We start from the raw sequence: 14,829 nt of genomic DNA on the forward strand, positions 1-14,829 counted from the left end.
CTGTAAAACCGAAATCGACGAAAACGTGAAAAAAAATTGTCATATTGTGCTTTGAAAACGACATTTTTCGATAATTTATTAGTATGTATTCTCTTTAAGACTTTTAAGTTATAATATGCATTATTTATGAGTAGCACAATGTGAATTCGATCGTACATGGAGCACATACCTATAATGCATAGCCAAAAAATCAAACATTAATTATCGTTCAATTACAGTGAAAATTTAATCTACTAAGAACAATATATGCGTAGTATATTCTAGTATTATTAGACTTCCGATTAAAAACAATATTTCAGATTTTTCGTCAAAACGTTTTCGGGGAAGCCGAATTACAATAGTGTATTTAAACGCTATTTGATTTTTAAGTTTTTATTATTCTGCTATAAAATTTTGTCTCCCCAAGTTAAAATACTTTATACATTATTATTTATTATAATATTAAAATAATTATTATAACATGATGCCAATTTAATACCATCATTCAATGCAGTCGACATCAAAAGTGAATTCATCCAACGATAAACGTTTTTTTTTTTTTTTTGGTTTAAAAATAAAAATACAGTTTATCACTGCGCCAAAAATATCATGCCCTACTTACGATTTCAAAATTTAACGCTGTGATCAATTATTTTAGTACTCTTGTTATTGAAATAACTGTTTACAGTTTAGTTTAAAGTTGAGTAAAATTTTAAACGTATATAAAACAGAATATCATATATTTAATTTTAAAATCACTTGCAAATGGTTCAATTACATTCAACTCTCTTTGATGAAATAATAAAATATGTTACTCATCGAAACTAAACATACAGTAGAGCCTCGATAATCCGAACGAGATTGGGGAAAGGTGTCGTTCGGATTAGCGATTATTTCGGATTACCTATGGCTTAAAAAAAACATCAATTTTATTGTAATTTTAATTATGAAATTTTATTTTTATTTGTAGGTATTAATCGTGTAAAAACTCGTAATTTCAAAAGACAATGAATACATAAAAATATTAATATAATTATGAACTTTTAGTTTTTACCATTTAAAATATTAGTTTATTTTTTTTAATTTTTTTTTTTGTACACTGGTTCCTATTATGGATTGATCCATAGGTAGTTATAATAACATTTTATGATATATAACAAACCGCTCAATTGCTCTTCTAAGTCATTCGACGGCCGACGCAGGGTGAATCCACGTTCAACCAAAAAAAAAAAAAAAATTGCCATAGATAACCATTATTATTATGATGTGATAAGATAATATTTTTAATAGGTAAGTGAGTGACCGATAAAATATTATAATAAACTCCGACCACGTATTGCCTACGAAACGGGTAGAGTACCTAATTATTTTAATATTATCATGGTACTAACTATTTACTTACTTACGATCATTAACAGTTTTTAATAATAATTGAAGTACGCATAATATTTATGAGATTTATTATACCAAATTATACCGAAGATCGAAGCATCATTATATTATAATATATGGGGACGTTTGATATTTGTTTTAGAGTAATTACAACTAAATTCGTTCGTTAAACCCGCGACGATAGTGATGTACTGGTACAATGATATTGGTCAAATCTGGTGTGTGCGTGTGTGGTGTCATTATATATATTGTGTACTCGTTTAATTGCTAACCATTAACCGCTTATAGTGACCGCAGTGTTTAACACGTTGAATAGTTTTAACAATTTATCGTAATATAATATTATAACATATAATATTGTGTTGAATTTACTTAGAAATTAAAAGCGACCAAGTGTCAACAAGCATTCGAAAACCGGATGAGATTGACGTGGACGGAAAAAGATGAGAAATTTTTTTGCGATGTGTGGGTACTTACTAACTCTTTTTTATTTACATCTGTAAACTAACATAAAATGACGTTCCATGAAATACATGGGGAATTTCCGTTCTCGTTTATTTGCGACGCAATACCACGGTGAATATTCTCAATTTACAATTTTATGTAAATACAATCGATTTCATGGCGGACCTCGGGCAGTAATTAAAATGTTGCCACTACCAGATATTGCACGATAATATATATTGTATGTATTTTCAACTTAAAAATCAACTATCTACTATACATGCATCTTCATTCTTCGCGTCATCCCATTATTGGAAGGTAGGAAAGACAATGAGAAATAGAAAGATCCTTCTAAATTTCCTAAACATTTTTGTCAACTTGTGATATTTTACACCAGCAATAAATAAATAAATTATATCTGATTATCTTTTACAAATTAAAGTTCAACTGTTTATTTTGCCAATATTTCAATAAATTCAATTTATTCATTGTATAATATTGACAAAACGAATACTTCCTATTTTGGTATTTAGTTTCGTATGATAAAGTTATATACGATAACATCAACAAACGGCATCACTTAAAAGGCCAGAACCCTGAACGCACAATATTTTTTGCTTTTGAGGGCCACAATACTAAAATTTTGCACTCATTCGATTATTATCCATCTAAAAGAGAAAGAAAAAAATAAAGAAATTTTCACATGGAAGTGGTTCAATCACGGAAATGGTTGTGCCTACACATATTTCGAATCATCTTAAAGATCGGCCATGAATAATTAGGGCCTTGGTGGGCCACATGTGCCCCAAAAGACACCATTTGGACATCATTGATGATGCCTTAGATGGTGCAGGAGAAGGATAGAAAGAATTTATGGAAATGTACATCCTTTGTACTCACTTCGATGACCAACAGTTTGATTTGCAATTTTGTTATTACAATTTATAACTGCAACTTACAATCCACTGTTATATAGGCCAAAAGTATTTATTTTACATGTATTTCTTGTCATCTACATGACCAATATATTGAATGAACTGTTTATGAACACATAAAATCTATACATAAACTATAGGTAAGGTAACGTTAAAACGCAATACACATAATGTTCAATACCTATATAGATCTACTTGAAGATCTTCAATTGAATTGTTTACTTATTTCATATTTGTTATTCATAAAACTATTTCTATAATTTCTGTTTGAAAAAAATCAACGCATTTATAAAAATGATGTTGACGGCGGAGGTCATATTTTACGAGTTTTAAAAAAAAACTCTCGTTAAGTTCCTGCCCTTGACGCTCTTGTTCGTTTAGTACGTTTGCTCGAAATCGTTGCTAAACGTCCGATTTTAGGCGCAACCTGCAGTACGAAGAGAATTCGCGCGCGTCAAGTCTCGGAAATTACAAAAATTGTCTGCATCACGATCACTCAGCGGAACCAGTTTTCTGCCAGTAACGACTCGTGTAAATAATTATTGTACAATATATGCCACGCAGAACACGTGCACACCTCATGTGCTTACCAACTCGTTACCTGCATAATACCGTGTTTGGTGTACATTTATAAAATTTCGCGTTACGAATTCGGTGGGGATCGCATCATAATATTTACTATTAAAATTCGATCTCCGCTGTATAATAATAATAATATTACATCTATACAATGTTGTTTTGTAACTCAAAATTCGGACGGCCCTGTATACGCGGCAACGTATATAATATAATATAAAATATAAACACAGGTATATACGGACAGCAAAACGAGCGTGTAGTGGTTTGCACGTGCACGTACACGTGATCGACGAGGACGAATTTTGTTTTTTTTTTACTTTTTGTGACGTTTTTTACCCGCGCTCGCGAAATATTATATATTATTATGGCGGCCGCCATCATCGCGTGACCCACTGACCGCCGCCGCTGCCTACCTCTTATTATACATACGTATATGTATATAGCCATTGTACAGTGTATACTTACAAACACGGGAGCCGATTACGCCAATTCTCGGGCTCGCACGTTTGCATGTTTTGTAAACATCACCGGTTTCGTTATTGTGTATACCTGCAGTGATGTATATACGTATAATGATTTTCATAGTACAGGTGTATACTTAACACTTTTCTTAAATCACGGCGTACAAAAATTGTGTACCGCCACGGATGTGACGTCACTCTGAAGATCCGGATTCAAACGAAATTGTATAGGTACCTACTGCGTAGGTAAGTCGTTCTAAGCGTCATCTCTCCCCATCATCATAATATACAATATAATATGCAATGTACCTACATATGAAACCTTATTATACTTTACCCTAAAAACTTCCCCCGGCTAATAGCAGATTGCTCGTCATCATTTTTATCATGCAAGAAAATCCCATTCGAATAAAATTCAAACCGTTCAAAACAAAATTTCAGCACAATTACTGATGTCCCATCATATTATATGTCTTTAACATTACTTTCGAAGAGTACCATCGCTGGATGATTTCCCTCATATTGTACTTCATGTGTTATTTTTATTATGTATGTAGTGTTATGTCAGTCATATTTTTTACTTATTGCATTATGAAATACAGATAGTAAATTTTCAGAAATAAAAAACAAACATTACTTTTCACGCAAATGTAAAAATATAAACAGTTCGTGTTGAAGGAATGAAGTTCTATAACCGATTTCATAACAGAATTCCTTCCAATCAATATCCCGCCCTTATATCTAGTTAAAACTTAATGATTTAAAATTTAAATATAGCTACCTTAAAAATAATTACATTATTTAATTTATTTTTTTGTGAATGTACAACATTCAATATAATATTATTGTACAAATTCTAATACTGATTAATAATTATGCATGTAATAATACGTAAAATACAAAATCCCTTCCGAAAATATTGAATTTAAGTATACCTAATTATAATTAATTTTACCAAACAAGTGATATTGGCAAAACGGAAATCAAGCTATTTTGTGTCAGTCCGTCCGTCGTTCGTCTGACCATTTGTATAGTTACCACTTTACCAGTAGTATGGTATTATTGATAATTATGGTTTATGCATTACAATCTTGAGTATATTAGCGTTTAAAAAATCTTGTCTTAAATTATTATTTCGTATGCATACCAAACACCCGCTGAAAAAACCCTATTTATTTGTATAGTGCAGATAACGTCCACAAATTGACAATGAACGATGAAAATATATTTTAATTGCACTGCTGCAGATTATGAATTACGAAGACTTACAAAACGCATTCAGCTGACGAAACGTATATGTATAGGTAATAATATCATGTCCAACGCATCTCTTTACCTCAATTCATAAAAACCCACACTAAATACATATTATATATTATGTACACATAATATTGTTTAAAAATAATATAATTTTGCAATAATCAACTTAGCCGCTTAGTGTTTTAATTCAGCTATTAAATTAATCAAAGTGAAAGCTTATAATATTATTAAATTATTCAATGCAGCTGGATTAATCGACTGACCTATCGAATTTACCGTTGAAGTAATCGAAACGAATGTTCAGCGCAGTCCAAGTTCGTACTACCAAATTACTGTTGGTACGTACCTTCATCCCAGACCATCCAGTGACTTTTTTGTAAATAACACAGTAGTAATGCTATTCGATTGTAATTTCTATACTTAACATATCAGTAAATTTGTAATGTTATGAAAGCGATACGATATTTATATACCTATATAGGTACCATATATTATTTATGTACTTACTTTGACGGAGGTGTAGTTTAAATAAAGTATTTATAAATATTTAAAAAATACTTTTATAGATGTGACATTTTATTTCTTATAATCATAACACTATAATTACAATTGTTAATTTTTAAAAATTTGTACATTTTACATAATATATATACTTATATTTATAAACCACATCATAACTCATTAGTAATAAGGTATTAATATTATGTGATATTAAAACCGTACTCCAGACAAACAAAACGTAGTCGTATCTGGGTAGGTACATTTCATCACGAATTCCGCCTGGTCACCATACACAATAATAATATTATACGTGATAATGTGGTATGTTGCTAAAACAATGATAATATGACAAGCGATGTTGTTTACCATAATCTTGAATCATATTATAGCTAGGTACCTAGTATGTACAATAATATTGACCACACGTTCACAGACTTCATTAAATTAGTGATTTGATTATCATGACATTGTTACACGGTGTTTCGGCTAAACCACAAAGCGGACCGAGTCCTTGAAATTTTCATGAACGTTAATTAGGTAGATATGTAGATAGGTCGTCGGTAGCCGGTTGGTATACCGCACGTACCTAAATATGCGTTTGTTGATTACATCCATCATCCACGGGATGCTATCGGGCCGTGAAAATACGGTTTGAAATAGAAATTATTGCGATTCCATGCAATCGTGCAGCTGATAAAATTTGTAAACGTAAAAAACAACGAATAAAAGTTGTGAACGCAGTTTTACGTTTTTAAATATACGAAGAAATACACCACGAACAATTATTTAAAACTTACTGTCATTATTTTGTGCATGATGGTTCTATACACAGGCGATGGTATCACACGGTAGTATAAAGAAAAATAAATTACAATTATTACTATACGGTATATATTGCAACACAGTCTTTTGATTTTATAATTGGATTGACTGCATTAACAAGTTGAATCGCGTTGTGTTAAAATCAACCGCGCGTGTTCCCTGCTACCGGTAACCAGGTATTATATATATTATAATTATTTCACCTCAGAGAATGCCGTGTTAATATTATTCTTGTACACTGTGCAGTCGTAGTAATAACTTTTGGTTTATCCGCAACAAACGGCGAACCATGTAATAATTTTACTTATTATTTATTAATTTCCTAAACTGACCCCAAAATTTAAAATCGTTACTTTAGAAATGACACTGAGACGTCATAAAAAATCTTTCTGATGAATAATTGAATATTTACCTACCGAAAACAAATACATGCATTTCATAATCAACTCAAATTTTATGTCGCAAAGCAATAATTAATTTTCCAGATAAACGGGCTTTGAGCAAAGAGCCATCGCACAATGGTTACGGGGTCTCAATTATACGTTGAAAAAAACTAAAATTAACATTTCAAATTTTTTAGTAATAATTTTGCTTTGACGTCTTATGGCTAATATATAGCGCACTAAAATATATATTTTTTATAGATTTAGTATATTTTATGTAAATTTGTGTATAGATTTTTTTTTATATACATTTTGTTTTGATTAGCAACGCATTTAATTTATGCAATCGATATTTTTCATAGATAAGGATGATTTTTAAGACAGTTTCAACGTATCTCAAGTACACACAAATCTATGTACACCTACTATATATTTACACATAAGGTAAGCAAGAATCACCTAGGTATAGCTTAAATAGACAACTGTCTATATTTTGGCGTCAAGCCAACATACAGTATAATAAAATATAAATTCTTTATTACACCAGTACTCAACATAATTCTTATAATATATTACTGTAAGTTATTATTGGCATATTATATATGTAATGTATATTACTATAGACTATAGACTATTAGACAATAAACCTATATATATATATATACATATATAAATATTACTATTAGTTAATATAAATACCTAGTTAAAGCTATTTATTTAAGGGCGTATAAAATAACAATTTACATATTAGCATTTTCTTTTATTATTTAACTTAAATACCTATATCGGCTATCATATTATGTATTATTATACCTACATTATGATCATAGAACAATACACAATTATGACTTGTGTAATAACTAATAAAGTAGTTATATCATACTGTATTATTGTTGTTTAATTAATTCCTTATAAGGAATCAATCAATAATGATCGGCTGTTATTTTAAACACAATACAGATACATAAATTACTATATTATTTATTATTTTTATTTATCTGTATCGTATTTTGGGTACGAAAAATTAATTTTTAATGAGATGATAATATTATATAAACTATTTAAAAAAAAGCAGATAACTTCTTCTTTTTTTTGTATATAGGCACTTTGACTAATTATCAGATAATAAAATGCCTAAATTAATGCAATTTAACTTCAAGCGTTGCCGGAAAACGATCGTAGATAATATCTTATACCTTGGTATTTCGGAAGTATATAGATTAATATGTACCTTAATTAATGCGTAGTTCTTGCAAAACGAATCGGTGTAGTAATTTTATTTTTATTTTCCGTGTCCGTTTACATAATTGTTAAATTCATATTTCAGGGAACGTATATTGTATTAATATATTATTATCATTGTCCGTTTTCCATTCCAATTCACGTTTCGACGCTACTTCCGCACCCGGGCAGACGTGCACCGTATAGACTTCCGATAATATTATTATTTCCTAGTCCATAATCCATATACGTAACATGTCTTTTTATGGTTTGATATCATTGACAATATTTATGGGATTATCTTCCCGATAAAAGCAAAAAATGTTGAAATTTAGGACCGAAAAAACAAATAATATTTTCCTTGATGATAACACTACAGATAAGGATTATGCTGTCTCCGTATAATCCTTTGAAACCCCAGACAAGAGAAATAATCTGTTATAACATTCCAATGTATATTCTCAGTATATATAACACAATGTACATTTGAATAATACCCACTGTAAATATAATCGAAATATTTATAAAAATTATATTAAGTTTTGGAAAAATATTAACTACGACGCCGCCGTTGTCGCTTTGGATAATAATAATTATTATTTCTAACCATCCGACATACGCAGTGTATATCGTATATACTATATATAACTTACTTTAAAAAATTTAAACAAATTTAAAATTATTGATTCTTGTTTAATTTTGTACAAAACAAACATCTCAGTTTCACAAATGATTTAATGAAATATTGATATTTTATTTTCTATGTTCAGACATAAACAATACATAATTTATAAGTCATAAATTCTAATCCCACTTCAAGTTTCGTTATCTCGACACTATTCATACATTTTTATATATTATTATCATTGTTTTTTTTTTTTTTTGCAGACGCCAATTTTCTTTTTTTTTTAAAGCAAAAACATATTTTACAATAATATTGTAATTGATAAATATGTTGTTATTAATCTTATTATTTTGCATTTATTCTCACCTGCGGTTCACACATAAAGATCTTATATAATACATTATAAATGTATAGAATAATAAATTAATAAATAATAAATACTAAAAGTTGAATAAACAACATTTTGTTGTTACGTTTATAGGTACAAATAATACAATATAATATTGATAACATTGAATATTGTATATAGTCCATATTATAGTATAGTTTCATGATCTGTGAAAAATTCTTTTTTTTAAGGGGTAACCGATAATTAATTTTACAGAAAATACAATATAAATAAGTAAAGTGGTTAAACACATATTTCCGTCGACTGTTCATCAAACAGTAATGGAAGTTTTGGCATTTTTACAATCCGTTTATTTGGAAATATAGTTTCGATTTACCTATTATAGGTATTTAGTTTTAGTATTTTTGCGAACCGTATGCGCATGAAATTGTAATTTCGTTTGATAGCTATCGTATATCTATACAATACCAATACATATCGTAAAAACAATGTTGAAAATTTGAAATACTTAAACAGCGTCCAGTGGGTTTGTGTTAGAGTGTTGTACAACGCAAAAACAAAAATACATGGTAAAATTAAAATTCGAAAACAACAACTTTCTATTACCCCCGTTTTATGCGTGATGTTATAGGCTTTAAATAAGCGTGAAATAAAAGGCAGACCTAGGTCCTAGGTTTCATAATGTATATTTACCTTTTCAGAATTTATATTTTAATTATCTTATCCATCAATTAGTACCTCATTATAAACTCGTTGAAATGTTATGCAGTCAAAATACTATACTAAATTACTAATATTTTATGAAAATATCATAATATTATTGTATACTAAATGTAATTTTTTTAATTCAAACATTTTGATCGGTGCCACTGCTGAACGGCTGTATAGGTCAAAACGTCCCGTGGGCTGTCGCTAATAAATCGGGCATTGCCCAATTATTGCGACAAACAAAATGTATACGTTTTGGATTGGTAATATATAAACGTAAATCAAATAAATATCTATTTAAAAATAATAAATATTTAGTTTTCGTGATAGGGCTGTGGGGAAATGGATCTTATATTATGTGTAAGTCGCAATAGTATTTCATGAACCGATAGCTTGGCGCCACAATGTTGCGGGCAATAGTATAGGTAGTGCAATACCTATACAATTATAAGCCATGAATAATGTCGGTCATCTACATACTCATCTATAGTACATTATATTATATTAAATTTATAAATGCATTCAAAGATACAATCGCATTATCGTTTCATTGCCGACACGTGCGCGAGATGACACAGTTTTTCTGCAGCGTGCCACCAAACTTTTGATTTATATTAAAATATTATTTTCCATACCTTTAATCACGTGTATATACATGCGAACATAAAGCGATATCTTCGATTTTGTTCCACAGCTTTTCTGCCTTTCTGGTCGTTACAAATAAAAAAAATATGTAGTTATAATATGTACCAACATTTTTAACACCGCGGCAGATGATCATATCACGTGATCACACACGCCATAATGAACTAACCGTTTTTCGTATTAAAATTATGCCACTTTTACGAAAAATCGTTGCATCAATGTTGAAGACGACTGTGAGTCTTGCACGATACGGGAACCAATTACGCTCGAGGCCCCGATTTTATAAGGTTTACACACGTCTACGAATCGAAAGTGATAAACGAGTTCCAAATAATTGGATGAATATTGGGGTTAGGTAAATAGAGTTCGAAAAACTTAAACGTGCTAGGTAAATTGTGTCCCGAGTAATAGTATTGTTTTATTTTTTTAATTAATTGTGAATTAAAATAACTGTGCAGACACACAAGCACTAAAAGGGCGACGGACACGGATTTAGCACGTGTCGACCGGTCAATTATAAATACGCGAGATAACATGCTGCCTATGATTAAAAAACACTCAACCCGGGCCGAGACGTCAAACCGTTCCACTGTTATAAAAAAATGTCGGTTTTATTACCGATTTCGAGGATCAAATCGACTTGCGGAGATCCTTCAGACACTGCACGAGTACACGACGATGCGTAATAATAATAATGTAATATTGTTATGACATCATGAGATAAAAAAAATGTTAAGATGGCTCTAGCTGTGTTTGACGAGTGCCCACAGCTTATAAACATCTGCAGATATAATGATAATAGATACACGATAAGTCGATAATAATAATATTATATAGAAGATAGAACACACTAATCTATCATGTGTCCGCTCGTGAAAACGTGAATCGTCAAAATGAGTTGTACGGTGGTGTCACGTGACGGTTGTCGCGACGAAAAAATATGATACTAACAAACTGTATTATCCGACGAGAGCTCAAAATTCAGAATACGGACGAGACGGTGTCGTATTTTGAAGGAGGCCGTTTCGGTACTAATTTCATCCATTTCAGTTACTCCACTTCTGGTCACCGGACAGACCTTTGGATTAATAATATCATATTACTATTATTATTATTATATATGGTACGGGCAATGTAGGAATTTCGGGTATTGTATAACATGAATGCCCGGGCACTGTGCACAATGCCCAAATATTTTGTACAATTTAAGAATCATCATTTTAAAACTCAAATTGTTCATACATTGACCGGACATAGTTCTAGATTGGCCGGACAGAGTGTTCTCTGCCCAGATTCAAGTGGGCAAAGTAAATTAAATACAGCACACAGCATAAATTTATAACAAATTGCATTTATATTTAGCTACAAAACAACAAAACTATACTTAGATATGTTATTCGTACGCGACAACGTGACAACTGCCGATAAAACAGATCCCTAATCTTAACGATAAATTGATCACACGAATATTATTGTTATCTAGATAATATTTCAAAATTGAATCGAACAATATTCTTATTCGATATTTTTTAATGAGTCACGACGGCGGCGTCGCATAGTCTGTTATTCATAGTTATAAGGTTTCCAATACACCATCAAATCCGCATGTGTTGTCTCCGTCTTACATGGCAAATTTACGCTCAGCAGATGACGTTTAGCTCCATTAGTTTAAAATTCAAAGTGAATTTGACCTCTTTTGAATTTAAAGGTATTATCTGTGTTCATATTTTGTATTTCTGCTTTAGAGGAAGACTTAGAAAAATCTCTAGACTGTGGAGCTGTCATCGAAAACATAAACGAGAAACACGAAAAAAGCGATGTAAGAGATAAAGTCAGTGAAAAACAACTTTTTTAAGTATTCTGTAAGATGTTTTATTTGATTTTTTATATATTTATAATCTGCGGTGCCCAAATGTAATTGGACACTGTATACAATTTCTGGGTAATGTTAACTTATTCCAAGTTTGCCCTTGAAAATCGGGCATTATGCACATTGCACAGTACCCGGTCATTGCGTGCACAACGCCCGACTTCCTACTTAGCCCGTAACATATTATGTACATAATCATATTAAAAATATTATTATCGATTAATATTTGTGTTGAAAAACGTTTGGTTCTATGAGAATACAATTTAAATGTTTATTAGCAGTTTTCATATTATTATACAGGAACAGATTAGCTAACCGAGGTAGAAGTAGTAACATAAAATGTACAATATGTTTATACTTATTCAAAATAACTGACACCGGAATACGCGATCGAGTATATCATATATATATATATACGCAATAATCGGGCCAATGCGACGGTGACCCGTCAAATGAGATTAGCGAAAGTAATGGACGTATGCTAAGTGTCTCCTAAAATATTTCATCTCCAATAACACAATCGCTGTACCGTCCGCAGTGGCGTGTCATACGTGTGTGCGATGTGTGCAAATTACACGGGCCCTCGGCTTGAGGGGGCCCATTATTGTTCAACGTTCTACAACATTTTTTTATTTGTAGGTATGACGTAATTTCATCTTATTTCTTATGTAATTGAAATTTTAATAAAAATTGAAAGTGCCCTGTGGATTTGCATAAGATTTTAGAATTTTAGAATTCAAATTCTTACTTTAAATTTAAATTTATATATCTATACCTATATTATTTAATAAAAAAACGAGGGGGCCTTTTTTAGTTTTGCACACGGGCCCATCTTCGGGATAAACCGCCACTGACCGCCCGTCACCATTAAATTGTTATTATATTCTGAGTTTATTAGGGTTAATAGTTACATAGGTTTACCTACATATATAGGTACAACACTAAATATATCACGCAGAGAGACAAATCTCTCGAATCCGTTCAATCAAGTTTTGACATGCAGTGTTGTAGCTTTATACGCACTTAATGTTTATAGTCCATTAATCGTAACATCGTTTGAACTTTTGTTTTTGAATTTTGATTTTAGAATTTTCATCGGTAAATTTCGATTCGTCTTAAACCAACTGCTCATCATTGGATATAATATAAATAAAGTGAATAAGGGTGACAGACTACCTTATTATTATACACCATAGCCATATATACGTCTTATTATATCTCTGGTGAAGTATCGAGGGTGTAATATAATCATATTGCTCATCAATCGAAAACAAATATTTTTATTGGTCTCCGGGGGAGCGTATATAGAAATAAATAATATGTCTATTGCGATGGACGCCTGCAGACTTGTGTGGAATTAATGTTTAAAAATAAACATGATAATGTAATGTAATGCAATATAATATTTTTCATCCAACATTTTCGCTCCGATAGTCATATATATATATATATATATATATATATCACGTATTTTCGTTCGCTTTGATCCTTCCAAACACTCCAATAATATACGCACTTACCGTGTACTCGTATATACGCGCAACGATCGAACGGACGTTTTCTGCGAAACTCGTTGCGGCACGGTCGATCTGCATCGATCGATATCCGTCGTCGTTATAATAATATAATAATATTTTCTATTTTCTACGTCGCATGAACGTATTTTATTATTTATTATGCACACGACTACGTCACGATATACAATTTTATATACAATATGTGGAACATATAAGCAGTGATGATATTTGGAACGTCTGAAAACGCACCGCTGCATCGGAATGATTTTTAATACACAAGCGTTCGAGGAAACGGCGCAATATATAGGTACACCGGCCGACATTAAAAGTATAAAACATGAAATTTTAACGAAAAGTGTTGTGTACATAATAATATAATATATTTTATATACGTCGTAACTGCGTAATAATTATCATAACACACGTCGTAAGCCGGCAGTAATTACTTCGGTCGTTCTGTTTTTCAGACGCATTTTAAAGTTTAAACACGTGTCTTCTAATGGGAAACACTTAAAATATCATACGCCGATGAATGGTACAATATTAATATATTTCACAGAACGACTAAATACACTACTCAGAAAGCACGGGACGTTAATTTTTTTCGGCTCATAGGTTATAGTAATACGACCACCACGGTATGCTGTGAACGCTGTTCATTTTCGAAGGCGATAATGTACCTTACTATTATTTCGGCGTAATTATCGTCATCATCATCTTATTATGTAGGAGAAGCAACGAGAAACGGTTCGTGAGGTCCCCCTCACCCAATAAACGAGCGAGAAGTACATTTATTTTTTTTACTCGTATAATGTCATATCATAAGACGATCGTCTATTTAATATGGTCGTCTTTAGTACTTATGGTCGATTGCAGTAAATTATTGCAAATTATAAAAACTAGGTATTACATCTTAGTATATTATAGTCTCCACATGCGCTTAGAACTAAATCTTCGTATTATTTTATACCATATTGTACTCATAATAACGATCATAAACTCCAAAAAACATTTCATTGCTTACGAGTTATTACTACACTACTTTACGCTTTTAAGCATAAAATTGTATACAAACAATACCAATGTATTACGATTTACGTTTATGATGTTATTTACATCTTATAAATATATATTACTT

Source organism: Diuraphis noxia, unplaced genomic scaffold (assembly GCF_037042655.1).
Source record: "Diuraphis noxia isolate RWA-SAM2 unplaced genomic scaffold, SU_Dnox_SAM2 contig0002, whole genome shotgun sequence".
Lineage (NCBI taxonomy): Eukaryota > Metazoa > Arthropoda > Insecta > Hemiptera > Aphididae > Diuraphis > Diuraphis noxia.